The sequence below is a fragment of the Caretta caretta genome, chromosome 3, assembly GCF_965140235.1.
Source record: "Caretta caretta isolate rCarCar2 chromosome 3, rCarCar1.hap1, whole genome shotgun sequence".
NCBI classification, from domain to species: domain Eukaryota; kingdom Metazoa; phylum Chordata; order Testudines; family Cheloniidae; genus Caretta; species Caretta caretta.
The window spans coordinates 17,887,497-17,906,041 of NC_134208.1; the positions used below are offsets into that span (position 1 = coordinate 17,887,497).

General features: G+C 45.0%; 1 protein-coding gene across 4 annotated transcripts in view; it reads right to left on the reverse strand.

The window, feature by feature from the left end:
- EVA1A (eva-1 homolog A, regulator of programmed cell death) overlaps positions 1–18,545 on the reverse strand; it is a 312,742-nt gene that overhangs the window by 39,475 nt on the left and 254,722 nt on the right. The window lies entirely within an intron of this gene.

Below are 18,545 nucleotides of genomic sequence, written 5' to 3' on the forward strand. Positions count from 1 at the left end.
TCAGATCACCCCTTGGTTCCACTGAATCATCACTCACAATTTGAGCTCCTTCTTTAGGACAAAAAAAACCATCTGTTTGTTGCAAGTTTATGCTTTCCTGGCATCTTTCATGCACTGCACCGACTTGGCTTCAAATTCCAAAGAAACGGAAAAATCCACCCAGGTGGAAGCAGGCACAATGTCAATACATCAATGAAGTGGCAGCCTACTTATTCCAGTAGTGAATTTGGCCCCTGGAGGACTGAGGAAGTATGAAGTTAGCACACCTTGGATTCCTTGCAATAAATTCAAAAGCAGTGCTAATGGGATAAAATAATGGAAACCAAGATTTTTTTGAAATATAATTAAACCATTATTTTACGACAGGAATGCAAGGGTGGAGGGGACAGGACAAGCAATCCGATTAAAAACTCTCTTCATAAAAGAATCTGGGGGAAAACAACTCACCTGGAATTGTTCAGCTATAAAGATCCTCTATTAACAGAGAACCTCTTTTGCACTCATTGTTGCAGTGTGTTTGGAGTCATTATCTGGGCACATCCAGTCACGTGGTCATGCATACATAACCAGTGTCAGCAAACAGTCGGTCACCACAACAGGAAGAGGGGAAGGAAGTCTGACTGACTCTGTTATGGATGGAACTAGAGCACCATAATGAAGACAGTGCTGTCACACAGAGCATTCCGGGGCTCTTGGCAAGCTGGACCCATTCAAACAAAAAGTGTTTTAATACAGCCAAATGCAAAGTTATACAAGTAGGAACAAGGAATGATGGCCATGTCTACTGAATAGGGGACTGTATCCTGGAAAGCAGGGACTCTGGAAAGGACTTATAAGGTCATAGTGGACAAGCAACTCAGCATGAGTTCCCAGTGCAATGCTCTGGCAAAAAGGGCTAATGCAACCCTTGCATGCGGAGTAGTGCATAGGTTTGGGGGGGGAGAGGGGAGATTTTACCTCTGTCTATGGCATTGGTGAGACTGAATACAGTTCTGATGACCACATTTTAAAAAGGATGTTAAAAATATTGGAGGGGGTGCAGAAAAGAGCCATAAAAATGATCCAAGGGCTGGAGAAAATGCTGTACAATGAGAGACTTAGAGAGCTCAATCAGTTTAGTTCAGCAGAAAGAAGATGGAGAGGTGACTTGATTACAGTGTCTAAGGACCTTCACAGGGAGAAAATATTAGGTACGAAAGGGCTCTTTATTCTCGCAGAGAGAGGTATAACAAGCATCAACAGCTGGAAGCTGAAGCAAGACAAATTCTAATTAGACGTCAGGCTCACATTTTTAACAGCGAGGGTGATTAAGCATTGGAACAAATGACCACGGGAAGTGGTGGACATCTCTTGATGTCTTTAAATTAAGACTAGATGCCTTTGTGGAAAGTATGCTTTAGCCAAATGCAAGAGGCATCGGGATGAAATGTAATAGCCTGTGATACACAGGAGGCCAGGCTAGGTGACCTAATGGCTTCTTCTGGCCTCTATGAATCTATCAATGGATCTATGAATCTATGGTCTTTAAAGAAAACTGTGTGGGATTTCATGTTTCAAATGGTGAGTTTGCCCAGTATTCTAAGGGTGTGTCTATGCTTAGGGCTCAGCCACCAGATGCAAACCAGAAGTGTACACAAGGAAAGCTGTGATTTGCCCAAATTGAGTTTAACCTGGTTTCAGGCAGTCAAAGGACATTAAAGTCAGTGGGACTAATCACATGCTTAAGTGCTTTGTTGTATCAGGCCTTTAAAAAGGAGCAATGGGATCAAGCAGAGAACGTTAGATTGAATTTCAGAGTGGAAGTTAACAGTGAGCTTTGTCAGAACTGACTCCCAAGTAAAATAGTGGAAGCCTCAGTTAAACTGCATTGGACAAAGCATAGGTTGAAATTTTCAAAGCCAATTAGGGAATTTAGACACATAGCTGCCATTAAAACTACCAGCAATGCAGTGTCTAAATCCAGCTTTGAAAGCTCAACTTTAGAAAATATACTGTAAGGACCAATTCCACATCAGCTTGGTGATGAACTGGACAACCTAAAGAGCCTTCTCTGTCTCCGATATCCGTGATCTTCTTTGATCATGTCATTCAACATGCACTTTCACTACATTCCCTTGTTAAAGCGAGTTGAAAAGCAGCCTGTCCCAGGAAAAATCCAATGAGTAAAGGTTTGGTTTTCTTTCCTCCCACTAACATTCTCCTTTGTAATTTGAGGGGGCAGAGAAGGGACAGAGGTTACACACATCGTTCCCAGCATTTATCATCTGTCTTTCCCCACTATCTTTTCTTTATTCTTTTTTTCTTATGTATTAGTTGTATTGTGGTACTGCCCAGAGGCCCCAGTCAGGATCAGGGTTCCATTCTGTTAGGCGCTATACCTGTTTTGGCTGTCCTCTGCACCTATGGAAAAAGAATGTAAACTGGTGGAAAGGCTAAGCCCCTCTCACGGGACAGGGGATGTTAATTAGGAAATGAACGTAGGGATCTATGTATACACAAACCTGGTGCTAAGTTCAGCTCTAGAGGGGCGTAGGCTGCTCCCTTTAACCTGGTCAAAACCATTTTGCATATGTTCATTTCACGTAGGCTGCTTTATTCTAGCTAGTGATCTTCGTACATCAGCCTGCATCACTGCAGCATCTGACTACCTATCAGTTGTCTGTTATTTTCATTCTCTCTCACTAGCACTCAGTAACTTTATATTTTTAATGGGAATCACACATGCACTATGCGTCACACCCAAAGCCAGGATACCTGGCTACGATTTATCATCCTCAACTTCCCTTCACACAAGGCAGCGCAAACCTGGTTGCGACTATCACTCTGTGTGGATTTAGGGTTTCATTTCTCCTTCAACATTTGCAGAGATCGCAAAGTGAAAACAGTGTAGGGGGTTGCCCTGGCCTCCTTCTTTACACTGCATTTAGAGGCACTGGAGTTTTGACAGGTAAGTGAAGGAGGAGGCTATTTTCAACAACATGATTTAAAATATGCTTCTCTTTAAAATCATTCTGAGATGTGAAGTGGGAGCATACACACACACTTGTATGATGCAGATACACAATACGCACAGTGTCACAGTTTGGATTCTTAAACAGTTTGCAAAATATGTTTGATTTTTTTTCTATTCACCTTTAACTAATTATATGAACTAGGTCCGTGCCAGATCAGCCAGACAAATCCTGCTTCTTGGCAGGGGGTTACCTGACTCGATGACCCTTGCAGTCAATTCTAACTGTATGCTTCTATGACACACAACACAGTCATTTGAAAAAAAACAAGAATAACTAAATGATGAAAGCCCTAATATGTTTTTCTCTTTCTCTGTTCAGTTAGTATTTGACCTCATTGTCTATATCAATAAAGAATATAGTCTCCAGGTTTTCAAAAGCTGCAGAGCTAAATCATTCCCAGGTAAACCAGCTTTGACATCTCAATACTGTGGAGCAATCTGCAATCACTGATGCTATACCATGGAAGGAAAAAAAAAATCCGTAGCACAGCAACTCAACTGGCTGAGAGGGATGGATTAACCACCCACCACATGTAATCTACCCCACGCTCGTATTAACAGATGTAGAGGTTTTGGCACTTCAAAACATCAGGAGCGATGCATGTTCTTCAGTGTACAGATGAAACGCAAATAACTGAAGTCAAAAGGAGAAAAACCACAAGATGCAGGTTTCTTATTTATCTAATGCAAATAGTTCTAATCTGAAAATTCTAAAACAAATGTATCTGAAGTCAATTCTACAGAAAGGTAGAGCAATTAATGTCTTCTCATCTAAGAAGTAGCAACCTCATTTTTCATCCTAAGGGATTATCATAGAATATCAGGGTTGGAAGGGACCTCAAAGCAGGGCCAATCCCCAACTAAATCATCCCAGCCAGGGCTTTGTCAAGCCTGACCTTAAAAACCTCTAAGATTCCACCACCTCCCTAGACAACCCGTTCCAGTGCTTCACCACTGTCCTGGTGAAAAAGTTTATTATCTACATCTATAAAGAATCAGAGGCACAACAATCTCCCTGACTATTCAAAAAACCCAAAAGAGCCTGTAAAACCAAGCAACAGCACACAATGGCAAGCTGTTTGGGGCAGGGACCATCTTTTTAGTTTTGTGTTTGTACAGCGCCTAGTACGGTAGCGTCATGGTCCATGAAATACAAATAAGAATAAGAATAAAACTAACAGCAGCAGCAATAATAACTCAGTAGTGTAGATGAAGTTCGTAGTCAGCACATACCCAAACTCCAAGCAGCATCCATTCTCCAGTAAAGCCCCAAAGGGAAGTGTCACCCATCTCAGGTGCCCTATATAGTTCAGTGAACGGCTTTTTCTTCTTCTTTTTTTAGTATTTTCTGCCAGCCCACCTTCCTGCCCCAAGAGAAGCAGTGATGTACAGAAAGCCTGAAGTCTGAGAAACAGCATCCCAAAACATCTGCAGTATATAAAATAAACTGACACCCAGCCTAGAGACATAGCAACAGGATTCTACCATGCCACAACATCAGACTGACTGGGGCAGTCGGGGGCTTGTCAAGGTTCGGTTGAAGGGTGACTAGTCAACAGACTTTAGCATCAAGGGGGACTTTCTTTTTAGTGTAGTTTTATTCCATTTCAAGATACCAAAGGTGGAAGCAGATAACAGAAATAAAAGGAAAATTGCACGTGGGACTAAATACAAAGGAATGCTTTAGTTTTGTCTTTCATTTGTTACAGATATAGGGCTTGTCTACATGGGGGGAAAGCCCACAGTAGCTGGCACGCACTAGCAACTCCTCACCAGCTCCCCATGTGAACACTCTTACTGCACATTAAGGGCAGGTCTGCACTGAGAAAGCCGCACTGCTTTAGCGAAGCCTCTACTGTGCCAATGGGAGCGCGCCTCCCCTCGGAGTAGTTCGCCCACCTCCACGAGAGGTATCAGCTATGTTGACAGGAGACGCTCTCCCATCGACAAAGCGCCAGGTCAGTATAACGGCGTCACTCCAGGGTGTGGATTTGTCACACCCCTCAGCAATTAGTTATACCAATGTAAGTTTGTGTATAGACCAGGCCTCCGAGTATCTTTGTGCACATTTGCTTAATGCTACATGCTTCAGTGTATTAAGCTAAACTGCCTGAGGGCACGGTTAGTGCACAGTGTGTCCACATGGGGAATCAGTGCAGAGTAGCTAGTACACGTTAAATTCACATCCTAGCTCAGTGCACACTATCTTCCCCATGTAGATAAGCAATAAGGCCCCAATCCTGCAAACACTCATGCAAGTATGTAACTTTATACAAGCTAGTGCCACTGAGTGATGTTGTTTACTCACCTACATGAAGGTACTCATGCACGTAAGCACTTGCAGGATGAAAGCCTAATATTTAACTTCATAATTAAACGTTCTAAATAATATCTTTCCCCCACATCCTTGCAAATATTATCAAACATTTCAATATTTAGGGCAACACATTGATTTTCTCAAACATAACCCAGGTATTTCTATGAGCTCTGAGCTTCAAGCACAAAATAGCAAGCGTCTAGAAGCGCATGCACACTTTGCAGACACCCATGAACCATTCTACAACTCACATGAGTGCAAGTACTACAATTGGCTTTTGTAGGTGCACATTTTTGCACTAGTGTATGGTCAAGTGTTAAAACTGCTTGGGTGCACACACAGGTGTTTGCACGTATGTGTTTGTATGTGCTTACAATTTTACACATGCTACGTGGAGACCAAGTGGAGACTCAGAGGAAAAGTTGGTCTATATGTATGTGTGTGCATTTGTGGGTGCATGAGCATTTATTTGGACACATGTATTTAGATCAGAAATGGGCCCAAACCAAAGCACCCTAGAACTGAGAAATGTTGTGCCTTCATCTCATTTCTCATACGATCATGATAGACAATCGTTACTCTTATAAAGCACTCTTCTTATATGTAACACTGTACATTCTTCCACAGGGTTGTCGTTGCTGTCAAGCAAAATAATATGTTGTAATCACCTAATTATTAAAAAAAACGTAATTAAATCCATCATCACAACCCAGGCATTGTTTCATGCAGACAGAATTCTGTCTTCCAGACAAACCTGGTTTGCAACAGAGCAACCATTTGGAAAGGTGTGGGAACATTAACATTCATTACATACAATACTCTTCTCTGCTGGCCAAGGAGTCTTGGAGAAGGAAGATTTCATCTGGTTCCAGAAGGAAACCCAAAAGGACATTTTCTTGAAAGATGCACTGTTTGCCTTGCTATGTTTGACCTGGATGCCATGTAGTTGTGGAAAACTGAATCAGGCTGCTTTCCAGTATACAGAAAACAAAATTAGTAGTGTTCTCCAATGCCCAGTGCTTTACGATTGCTGGAGAATCTCATTTAGGGTTTGTCTTCACTAGAGCATTAACTTGCTATTGATCTTGATTGCTCCTGTTAGCGTGCCCCCCAATCAAGCACAAAGTCTGTGGTCATGGCCCACAGCAAGTCAGCTACCTCACTGGGAGATAAAAGGAAGACTACAAGTTAGCTAGCTTCATCGGGTTGCTAATTCAAGGCATCCCCAGTGAAACACTGGCCAAAGGCCCCACACAACTGTTGATTATCACTGGTCCCCTATCCTTTCCCACAACCCACCATGACACTCCAACCTGCATCCAATCTTGCTATCTAACCATTCTCTGTACCCTGACCAGAAGCCATTCATTTTCATATGGTGAGGCTTTGTGTCCTCAGCCACACAATACCCCTAGCTTCACTCATCTCTGTTCTCCACTACAGCAGTGAGAAGGAGGCCTGTTTGTGAGCCATCATATCATACTGTGTTCAGTACCAAAGCACTGGTAAACCTCTGGGCCTATGCCAGCAAAGGACATGACTTTGTGACACAGGCAAGAAAGTTGAGCTATGCAAAACCAGAGCTGACAAACTACAGGCTAACTTTAGGATCAACCGTACAGGTCCACAATGCATGAAGAATATCCAGGGGCTAAGCGTATCTGTGTGTGTCTAGGTGGGGGGTGGGTGGCCTTTAGACCTTTGCATAATTTACCACGTACCTCAAGAGAAAGCTGAAGATTTTATTACCATCCTCCAATTGCGAAAAAGCAAAAAGGCCACAAGCCAACACAATGTCATGCTGAAAAGAATTGTGACTGCTACATGCTGCTCGTGGGGAACCATCTAGCCCTTGACAAAGAAGTCCCTTGTCCCAGTGAAGCCTTTAACCTTCTGTGTTGTTACCCAGTGATAATGAAATGTTCTTTTTTCTTTACCGCTAAAGGTGAGCCCACAGGAAACCCCTGGACCCCACCACAAACAACCTTTGGGGAAGTTCAGATCCATGGGTGAATTTTGCAGCTCAGGCCCATTTCTCTCTCTCTCTTTCCTGCTTGTCCATTTGTAGAAGTGGGGACCACTGAGGGTCGTATTCTACCATGTCTCAAACCCTGCACAACCCCCCTGTAGTTAATAGGATTGCATGGGTCATAAGTGAGGGAAGAATTTGGACTGGAGCTTCTATACTATAACATTTATAAATCATCTGCTCAATTTTGTAGAGTGCCAAAAACTTAACGAGCCAAACACCCAGCAATGCAATAGCAGCAATCTGCCTCTGGCAGGCGGCGTAGTTGTTTTAGTTGTGGACACTGTGTAGAGCTTAAGACAAATCATTCATATTATATGCCTCACCAATGCATTATCTTGGCTAGGCAAAGGGAAAAAGAAGCGAGACAGACAAGATACTCTTTCTCTAGCGTCAGCAGAGAAGATAACGGAGACCATAAAAGTTGGGATCACTGATACGAAGATTTCTGCTGCTGCTACCACACTAGCCACAATTAACAAAAATCTTTAAGGGTGGTCCTCACTGAACAGCATGTTCCACGAAAGGCAATGCAAGTGGAAAGGGGCCTGTACGAAACCCAAGCTCCACAGCACGCTGGACTTTGGAAGGCGTCAGATCTCATGCCAAACGCTATATTTAGGGCTACAAAACACAAGAAACTCCATGATAAGAACTGGAGGCAATGGTAGAAAAGAGGAGCTAATCTCCCATTAAATTCCCATTACTATGGACCTTTTCAATGTTCTCCTCCCCCTACCCTACGAGAATGTTTTATTATTTTCTTACTCTCATTTCTACCCTCTTTCGTGCCCCCACAGAGTTCCAATCAAAAGCACATTGCCCAGCTCCTTTCTCCTCCAGTCCCTTGCATTCCTGAGAGCAAAGCAGGGGCTGCTGGAGCAGACGAGCTGTAAAAAGCTGTTCTCACAATGAAAGCAGCGCTTTCCAATAAAACCTAAGCGCTCTGGCTGGATTGCCTGTGCTTTGCTTCCCTGCTTCAGGGCACAGCTGCAGAGACAGAGCAGCCTCAGACTGATGAAATAAATAATCATTATTAATAAGCATGCAACTTTTGCCCTGCCAAAAGATGCACGCAATCCAACCACTCAAGCTACTGTTTACTTACAAAAACACTGGTCCCTGGAAAACCTTCCCTTGTTGGTAATTGAACCAATCCCAGATTAAAAACAACGAGGAGTACTTGTGGCATTTTAGAGACTAACAAATTTATTTGGGGCACCTTAGAGATTGTGTCAGTTTTTAGTTGACTTGTAATATTCCCAAGCCCCCCCCCCCCCCCCCCCCCAAAGTATGAGCTTTCAGAACTTGATTTATGAAGTGCCTATAGTAAACCCATGCGCACATAAAAATACACTGGACTGTTGGATACAGCTGCATAGGAGGTGGCGCAACAGAATTCTCACTACACAATAAATATGACCTACGTGAATCCTTTTACTTCTCCGTTAAGGCTCAGGGACAGATTCTGAGCTGGTGTAAATTGGCATTGCTCCGTTGGTTTCAACTGAACAGTGATTTACATTGGTTTAGGATCTGGCCCTTGGATTTGGAAACTAGACGTTTTGGTTGCATTTGGAAACAAGTTCTCCAAAGGCAGACAAAGTCTGTAACTGCCAGCCACTGGACAATTCAAACCAGGATGGAATTGCACTTTCAAACAGCCTAAAATGCCCCAGCTTTAAAGCTTTACAGGCTTCTCTTCCCAGCATGAAAGGTGAAATCCATTTAATTTTCATTTTTAGCATATTAATAGGGGTTTTCAGGAGCTCCCATGGTGGAGGGAGGCATTTGTGGCACAATTTTTCCTCCCATTTATCCCACCTCCCTATTATCTCTTTAAGCCTTCCCACATGCTCCCTGCCCCCTTTCTACTGAGTTACTCCCATTGGGGGAAAGGGTATATTGACAGCACCCCTGTGCTCCCCCCAGTGCAGGGTCTGCTATTCTGGGCAAATCGGTTTGCAGGCAATGCAAAGGCAGGAAGGCTGCTTATTTCCTCCCCATTTGCTGTATGGCCAAGTAAGGAATCGAGCTCATCATAAATCCTAACAAGACCTGGTACAATGGCACTTGCATGATTTTCACCATGGTGGCGAAGTCTCTCCCCTGTGAAATGGGTACAATCACACTTAGGATCTGGTTACCTTGGTGGGTTTGTTGTCTCAGCCCTTGTGCATGAGGTAACTCAGGGAAAGACATTCCTACAGCCACTGAAAAGGGCTAACAATACTTGAACATCCATGAGCCTCAGGGATCCGGGGGAAGCACAGGAAGGAGCCCTCCAGAGATGCAGATTTGTGCTCTGGATCACCACAGATCAGATGCTGCTAATCCCACTACACAAGCTCTAATTGCCCATCTGACTCCAGCACCAGTTGGGTGGCTTTGTTTAGCAAGGGCTTTACCATAAAGGTTTCCCTGGGGCATATAGATTGTCTAATCACTGATGCTCTAATTGCTTAGCCCCAGAGCCACAAAGATAGTTAGGTGCCTAGCTCCCATTGCAGTTAGGTGCCTAAATACCTTCGATTATGAGTGTCTTAGTTCCTCAGATGCTCAAATGTGGGTTGGTAATCTGCAGCAAACTGACCTCTCTGAATACATGTTCAACCCCCGGCCCCCTGTTTTGTTCCTGAGGGACTGATCTGTTTGCTTTACAGGAGCAATGAAAGAGCCGCTGCTCTGTACACAGTTTTAAAAGTGTCCTGAATTATTACTGTTGCGTTGGAGCAACGTGAATGGCTCTTTTGCTAACTAGAGCCAGATAAGCCTTCTACCAGCTGGAGGCACGGTGCCTCCCCGTGCTCCACCAGTAACGATGCAGCTGAGCAGAAAAGCCACCTGGTGGAACCATAGATGAGCGCAGTATCGCTATCATCACAGGCTAGGCTCCATTTTGGGAAAGAATCCCTCTTTAGGAAGGGTGCTTAAGTGCATGCGTAACGTTAAGCATGTGCTCAAGTACTTTTCTGAACTGAGGCCGTAAATAACAGTAGCCGTAGTTCACGCTAACAATAACTGAGTATCTCACTAGGGAAATCAACACTGTGTTGGCCGGTCCCTAGTTAATTACAACACAGCTCTCTGTCTGTACTGAAACTTATCTCACTGAAACCATCTCATAAACTGACAATAATTAACACCCTTCTTAGCAGCCTCAGCAGAAAGACCAAGGACTGAAAGAATAATATTTATGCATTCGGCTTCCGAGTGATCTACAAACACTAACTCATTAACCCTCAGTGCTAGAAAACCAGGCATATCCATTTTACAGCTGAAGAAACAGGAAGGGAAGTTAATTGACCAAGGCCACAGACAGAGTCAATGTCAGAGTCAAAGCTACAAATGGAGGTTCCGTTTTCCAGTCAGTTTTATGTGCCCTGACCATCAATCCATGCTTCTCTAACACTGGCCAGGAAGACTTAACTACCCCAGTAGGCTAGTTAGCGAGGCAGGATGACCCACTAAAAGGTTAGGGCACTAGGCTACGATTCAAAAGATCTGGGGTCAAATCCCTGCTCTGCCAAAGACTTCCGGTGTGACCTTGCCCCAGTCACTGTGTCTCAGTTCCTCATCTGTAAAAGTTCCCTACCTACCAGAAAGAAAAGGAGTACTTGTGGCACCTTAGAGACTAACCAATTTATTTGAGCATAAGCTTTCGTGAGCTATAGCTCACTTCATCGGATGCATACTGTGGAAAATACAGAAGATGTTTGTTTTTATACACACAAATCATGAAAAAATGGATGTTTATCACTACAAAAGGTTTTCTCTCCCCCCACCCCACTCTCCTGCTGGTACCTGCTGGTACCTCACTTCATCGGATACATACAGTGGAAAATATAGTGGGGAGATTTTATATACACAGAGAACATGAAACAATAGGTGTTACCATACAGACTGTAACAAGAGTGATCAGGTAAGGTAAGCTATTACCCGCAGGAGAGCGGGGGCAGGGACCTTTTGTAGTGATAACCAAGGTAGGCCATTTCCAGCACTTTACAAGATAGGGGGGGAAATAAACAAGGGGAAATAGTTTTACTTTGTGTAATGACACATCCACTCCCAGTCTTTATTCAAGCCTAAGTTAATTGTATCCGGTTTGCAAATTAATTCCAGTTCAGCAGTCTCTCATTGGAGCCTGTTTCTGAAGGTTTTTTGTTGAAGAATTGTCACTTTTAGGTCTGTAATCAAGTAACCAAAGAGATTGAAGTGTTCTCCGACTGGTTTTTGAATGTTATAATTCTTGACGTCTGATTTGTGTCCATTTATTCTTTTACGTAGAGACTGTCCGGTTTGGCCAATGTACATGGCAGAGGGGCATTGCTGTCACATGATGGCATATATCACATTGGTAGATGTGCAGGTGAATGAGCCTCTGACAGTGTGGCTGATGTGATTAGGCCCTATGATGGTGTCCCCTGAATAGATATGTAGACACAGTTGGCAACGGGCTTTGTTGCAAGGATAGGTTCCTGGGTTAGTATTTTTGTTGTGTGCTGTGTGGTTGCTGGTGAGTATTTGCTTCAGGTTGGGGGGCTGTCTGTAAGCAAGGACTGGCCTGTCTCCCAAGATCTGTGAGAGTGATGGGTCATCCTTCAGGATAGGTTGTAGATCCTTGATGATGCGTTGGAGAGGTTTTAGTTGGGGGCTGAAGGTGATGGCTAGTGGCGTTCTGTTATTTTCTTTGTTGGGCCTGTCCTGTAGTAGGTGACTTCTGTGTGGATTGGTCCAGGCTGAGGTTGATGGTGGGATGGAAACTGTTGAAATCATGGTGAAATTCCTCAAGGGCTTCTTTTCCAGATGATGAAGATGTCATCAATGTAGCGCAAGTAGAGTAGGGGCTTTAGGGGATGAGAGCTGAGGAAGCATACCCAGAAGTTACCTACTACAGGAGAGGCCCAACAAATTATAACATTCAAAAACCAGCCGGAGAACACGTCAATCTCTTTGGTCACTCGATTACAGACCTAAAAGTGGCAATTCTTCAACAAAAAAAAACTTCAAAAACAGACTCCAATGAGAGACTCCTGAACTGGAATTAATTTGCAAACTGGATACAATTAACTTAGGTTTGAATAAAGACTGGGAGTGGATGTGTCATTACACAAAGTAAAACTATTTTCCCTTGTTTATTTCCCCTCCTACTGTTCTTAAAAAGTGCTAGAAATGGCCCACCTTGATTGTCATTACAAAAGGTCCCCCTTCCCCCCACTCTCCTGCTGGTAATAGCTCACCTTTCTTGATCACTCTTGTTACAGTCTGTATGGTAACACCCATTGTTTCATGTTCTCTGTGTATATAAAATCTCCCCACTATATTTTCCACTGTATGCATCCGATGAAGTGAGCTGTAGCTCACGAAAGCTTATGCTCAAATAAATTTGTTAGTCTCTAAGGTGCCACAAGTACTCCTTTTCTTTTTAGAGGAATTCAGTTTCACCTGGTCCCTAAATGCTCTTTAAAACGCCTAAGACATGTAAGAAAAGCTGGTGTGATGGATAGAACTTTTCACATCTTAACCAGGATACAAATGAATGTGTTGAATGGAGATGGCAAATCCCTAGGGAATGTGCTTAAAACCAGTCAAGCAATTTGGGATCATTGGCACAGATGAAACTCTAGTGTTCCCAGCTCTATTTATGCCAGCCCTACCAGCTCCAACTCAGTGACCAAGACCTCTTTCACAGTCACTGAGCTATGCCTGAGCACTTGCCTGGCTTTAGAACATTGCTAACACATCAGAGGTGACTAAAGCAGGCTACATACACAGCATACAAAGCTGCTACATCCGTCATCCATCTTGACCACAACATTCATCAGCTGTCCTATGCTCCAGTGACAAACTCAATAACAACAACAAAAAAAAAGGCCCAAACCCGTTCCAGGAGAGTTCTTGTCTCCAAAATCCCTCTTATGAAAGATGCATGTGAACCTGATATTTCAAACAGACCGAGGGAGTCCTTCTAACAGCAAGAATGAAAGTTCTTTCGTACAGAATCAGCTAGAGGTAATGTGTGGGGGGTGGGGGCTCTGAAAGATGAGACAAGTAAATCACTTCAACATGACAATCTGGATTTGAGAAAGATCTTATCCCATGGGCCTGAGGGTCAAAGGCAGTAATTACAGGCATAGCAAAGAAAAAAGCCAACCACCTTCCTTTCCACATAAGCAGAGGTGTAGTGGTTTGGAGAGCGAGGAAGGAAATGATCTACTATTCAGAGACAGGCAGATTGCAATAATCAGAAAGCACACATTTATAGGGGGCTTAATTTAAAGCAGAGAGCAGAGCAAGTGAAGCAAGACTAAAAAGAAAAGAAGTAACAGCGAAGGAATGCTATGAGCAAGAGGAAATCGCATGCATTGGAATTGCCTTGCTGAATTATACACAAACCATACAGCATCAGCTACACCCGGGTGGGTCCTTTAGCTGCAAAAACATTTGATTATGTATTTTGCTCTCTGGAAACATCAATGTTTTACTTTTTCTTTTCACTAGCTAGGTTACAGTGCAGCATCTCAAGCCAGCTCTACTAAGCTCTAAACAACAGGAGCAAAAAGAGGCCAGTGCAGTTTCACTTGGATCCTAGATTAAGACAAAACAACTGCAAAGTTTGGAAGGTCTGAGTCTTACCTTTGAATCCTCAAGGCAATGAGAAGTGAAGTTCCCTGGCCTCTCTCCAGCAGATGGTTCTGGGGGGAGTGGAGGGAGGTTGCTTTTCTTTAGGCTACAGATCCTACAGGTTGTGGCCACAAATTGTTCAATTTGTCTCTTCAGCACCAGCAGTGACAGCAACCACAGAGCCACAGGGAGCGCATGCACAGGACAAAGCTGAGGATTGTAACCAGCAACAAATCCAGGCAGACTGCCACATCTGCTTTTCCCGTTTAAGAAAACCAAACCCGGCTATTAGTGTGATACCAATGGCACCCTCCAGAATGAGTGAATTAAAAAATCATCACTACAGGAATGCCCAAGCACCCGTCTAAATAACACAGGCCACCAAGGACAGCCGCTCTGCTCAGCTCGTGTCTGTCACTGACTCCACACGCTTCACACGCATACACACAGATCCAGGCTTGCTTGCTGAGTAACTGGAAACAGTTGGTGGGTTGGCTGAGTCAGTGAGAGGGAAAAGGTTGTCTCATTTCCTTTATCCCCCCATTTCACCCCACACCAGTTCTAGCCCCCTCGCACGCCCCCAAAACACACACCCAGGTGGGGACAAGACTGGAAAAGAAACCAGCAGAGAAGTCCAGTCTGTTAGTACTCAGTGGCAGCCAGATTTTTTAAAGAGACAGAACACTCCCCTTTTTGGCCCAAAGCAGCACTGCCTCAGTCTGCCAGACAACACATTCCTGCTAACCAGCTCTGCAAAAATACAACAATTCTGCTTTTCTTAGCCCCCAGCTTTGGAGTCCTTTTGAAAGGACCACAGGTTTGAAACCAGAGCTCAGTTCTCCTCCCCCACAATGGGCCAGCATATTAATTTTGTTTTTCTTTTTTTGTTAGCTTCTTTGATTGCACATTCAAACGTTTCCACAGATTATATCCTTTCAAAGTGCTAGTAGTAAATAATAATAATAATAATAATGAACATATAGGGCCTAATTCTCAGATGAAATACAGCTCTTTGCACCATTCTGGCAATAAAAAGACTGAAAACCTACTGGATTTAGCTACCAGGAATAGCCTCAGAATAATAATTAGTTTGACTTATGGATACCGTGATTTAAAAGATATACTCAGGCTGGTATTAGCATAAAGTGGCATTTCTGTACTTGTTCCCTGTTTGCTTTCACAGCTGGTGATATGCAATTGTTTTTGTCTTACATTTATATAGCACATTTCACCACAAAGAATCCCAAATTGCTTTACAACCAACATGTTCAATCTTGCAAACCTTTAACCTCAGGAGTATTCCTTACTCTTGCAAGCAGTGGTGCAAGGGGTGAATAAGGGTTTGTAGACTCAGGTCCTATATAAGAGCAAGCACTGCCCCAACCCCAACTCTGGTTGGAATGCTTAACACAGCCCCGATCCACTGCACAACACTGTAGAAAAGGAAGTGAGAAAGAGATTGCTGTCTCCACGCAAGGGGGCAATATTCTGAGAGAAGAATCCAATGACTTAGGGTATGTCTACACTACGGAATAAGGTTGAATTTATAGAAGTCGGTTTTTTAGAAATCGGTTTTATATATTCGAGTGTGTGTGTCCCCACAGAAAATGCTCTAAGTGCATTAAGTGCATTAACTCGGCGGAGCGCTTCCACAGTACCGAGGCTAGAGTCGACTTCCGGAGCGTTGCACTGTGGGTAGCTATCCCACAGTTCCCTCAGTCTCCGCTGCCCATTGGAATTCTGGGTTGAGATCCCAATGCCTGATGGGGCTAAAACATTGTTGCGGGTGGTTCTGGGTACATATCGTCAGGCCCCCGTTCCCTCCCTCCCTCCGTGAAAGCAAGGGCAGACAATCGTTTCGCGCCTTTTTTCCTGAGTTACCTGTGCAGACGCCATACCACGGCAAGCATGGAGCCCGCTCAGGTAACCGTCACCCTATGTCTCCTGGGTGCTGGCAGATGCGGTACGGCATTGCTACACAGTAGCAGCAACCCCTTGCCTTGTGGTAGCAGACAGTACAGTACGACTGGTAGCCGTCATCGTCATGTCCGAGGTGCTCCTGGCCACGTCGGCTGGGAGCGCCTGGGCAGACATGGGCACAGGGATTAAATTTGGAGTGACTTGACCAGGTAATTCTCTTTAGTCCTGCAGTCAGTCCTATTGAACCGTCTTATGGTGAGCGGGCAGGCGATACGGACTGCTAGCAGTCGTACTGTACCATCTTCTGCCGAGCAGCCATGAGATGTGGATGGCATGCAGTCCTTCTGCACCGTCTGCTGCCAGCCAAAGATGTAAAAGATAGATGGAGTGGATCAAAACAAGAAATAGACCAGATTTGTTTTGTACTCATTTGCTTCCCCCCCTCCCCTGTCTAGGGGACTCATTCTTCTAGGTCACACTGCAGTCACTCACAGAGAAGGTGCAGCGAGGTAAATCTAGCCATGTATCAATCAGAGGCCAGGCTAACCTTCTTGTTCCAATAAGAACGATAACTTAGGTGCACCATTTCTTATTGGAACCCTCCGTGAAGTCCTGCCTGAAATACTCCTTGATGTAAAGACACCCCCTTTGTTGATTTTAGCTCCCTGAAGCCAACCCTGTAAGCCGTGTCCTCAGTCGCCCCTCCCGGCGTCAGAGCAACGGCAAACAATCGGGCATCTGAGAGTGCTGTCCAGAGCAGTCACAATGGAGCACTCTGATGGGGCTAAAACATTGTCACGGGTGGTTCTGGGTACGTATCGTCAGGCCCCCGTTCCCTCCCTCCCTCCGTGAAAGCAAGGGCAGACAATCATTTCGCGCCTTTTTTCCTGTGCAGACGCCATACCACGGCAAGCATGGAGCCCGCTCAGGTAACCGTCACCCTATGTCTCCTGGGTGCTGGCAGACGCGGTACGGCTTTGCTACACAGTAGCAGCAACCCATTGCCTTCTGGCAGCAGACGGTGCAATACAACTGGTAGTCGTCCTCGTCGTGTCCGAGGTGCTCCTGGCCACGTCGGCTGGGAGCGCCTGGGCAGACATGGGCGCAGGGACTAAATTTGGAGTGACTTGACCAGGTCATTCTCTTTAGTCCTGCAGTCAGTCCTACTGAACCGTCTTATGGTGAGCAGGCAGGCGATACGGACTGCTAGCAGTCGTACTGTACCATCTTCTGCCAGGCAGGCAAGAGATGAGGATGGCTAGCAGTCGTACTGTACCATCTTCTGCCGAGCAGCCATGAGATGTGGATGGCATGCAGTCCTTCTGCACCGTCTGCTGCCAGCCAAAGATGTAAAAGATAGATGGAGTGGGTCAAAACAAGAAATAGACCAGATTTGTTTTGTACTCATTTGCCTCCTCCCCTGTCTAGGGGACTCATTCCTCTAGGTCACACTGCAGTCACTCACAGAGAAGGTGCAGCGAGGTAAATCTAGCCATGTATTAATCAGAGGCCAGGCTAACCTCCTTGTTCCAATAAGAACGATAACTTAGGTGCACCATTTCTTATTGGAACCCTCCGTGAAGTCCTGCCTGAAATACTCCTTGATGTAAAGACACCCCCTTTGTTGATTTTAGCTCCCTGAAGCCAACCCTGTAAGCCGTGTCCTCAGTCGCCCCTCCCTCCGTCAGAGCAACGGCAGACAATCGTTCCGCGCCTTTTTTCTGTGCGGACGCCATACCAAGGCAAGCATGGAGGCCGCTCAGCTCACTTTGGCAATTAGGAGCACATTAAACACCACACGCATTATCCAGCAGTATATGCAGCACCAGAACCTGGCAAAGCGATACCGGGCGAGGAGGCGACGTCAGCGCGGTCACGTGAGTGATCAGGACATGGACACAGATTTCTCTGAAAGCATTAGCCCTGCCAATGCATGCATCATGGTGCTAATGGGGCAGGTTCATGCTGTGGAACGCCGATTCTGGGCTCAGGAAACAAGCACAGACTGGTGGGACCGCATAGTGTTGCAGGTCTGGGACGATTCCCAGTGGCTGCGAAACTTTCGCATGCGTAAGGGCACTTTCATGAAACTTTGTGACTTGCTTTCCCCTGCCCTGAGGCGCATGAATACCAAGATGAGAGCAGCCCTCACAGTTGAGAAGCGAGTGGCGATAGCCCTGTGGAAGCTTGCAACGCCAGACAGCTACCAGTCAGTTGGGAATCAATTTGGAGTGGGCAAATCTACTGTGGGGGCTGCTGTGATGCAAGTAGCCCACGCAATCAAAGATCTGCTGATATCAAGGGTAGTGACCCTGGGAAATGTGCAGGTCATAGTGGATGGCTTTGCTGCAATGGGATTCCCTAACTGTGGTGGGGCTATAGACGGAACCCATATCCCTATCTTGGCACCGGAGCACCAAGCCGCCGAGTACATAAACCGCAAGGGGTACTTTTCGATAGTGCTGCAAGCTCTGGTGGATCACAAGGGACGTTTCACCAACATCAACGTGGGATGGCCGGGAAAGGTGCATGATGCTCGCATCTTCAGGAACTCTGGTCTGTTTCAAAAGCTGCAGGAAGGGACTTTATTCCCAGACCAGAAAATAACTGTTGGGGATGTTGAAATGCCTATATGTATCCTT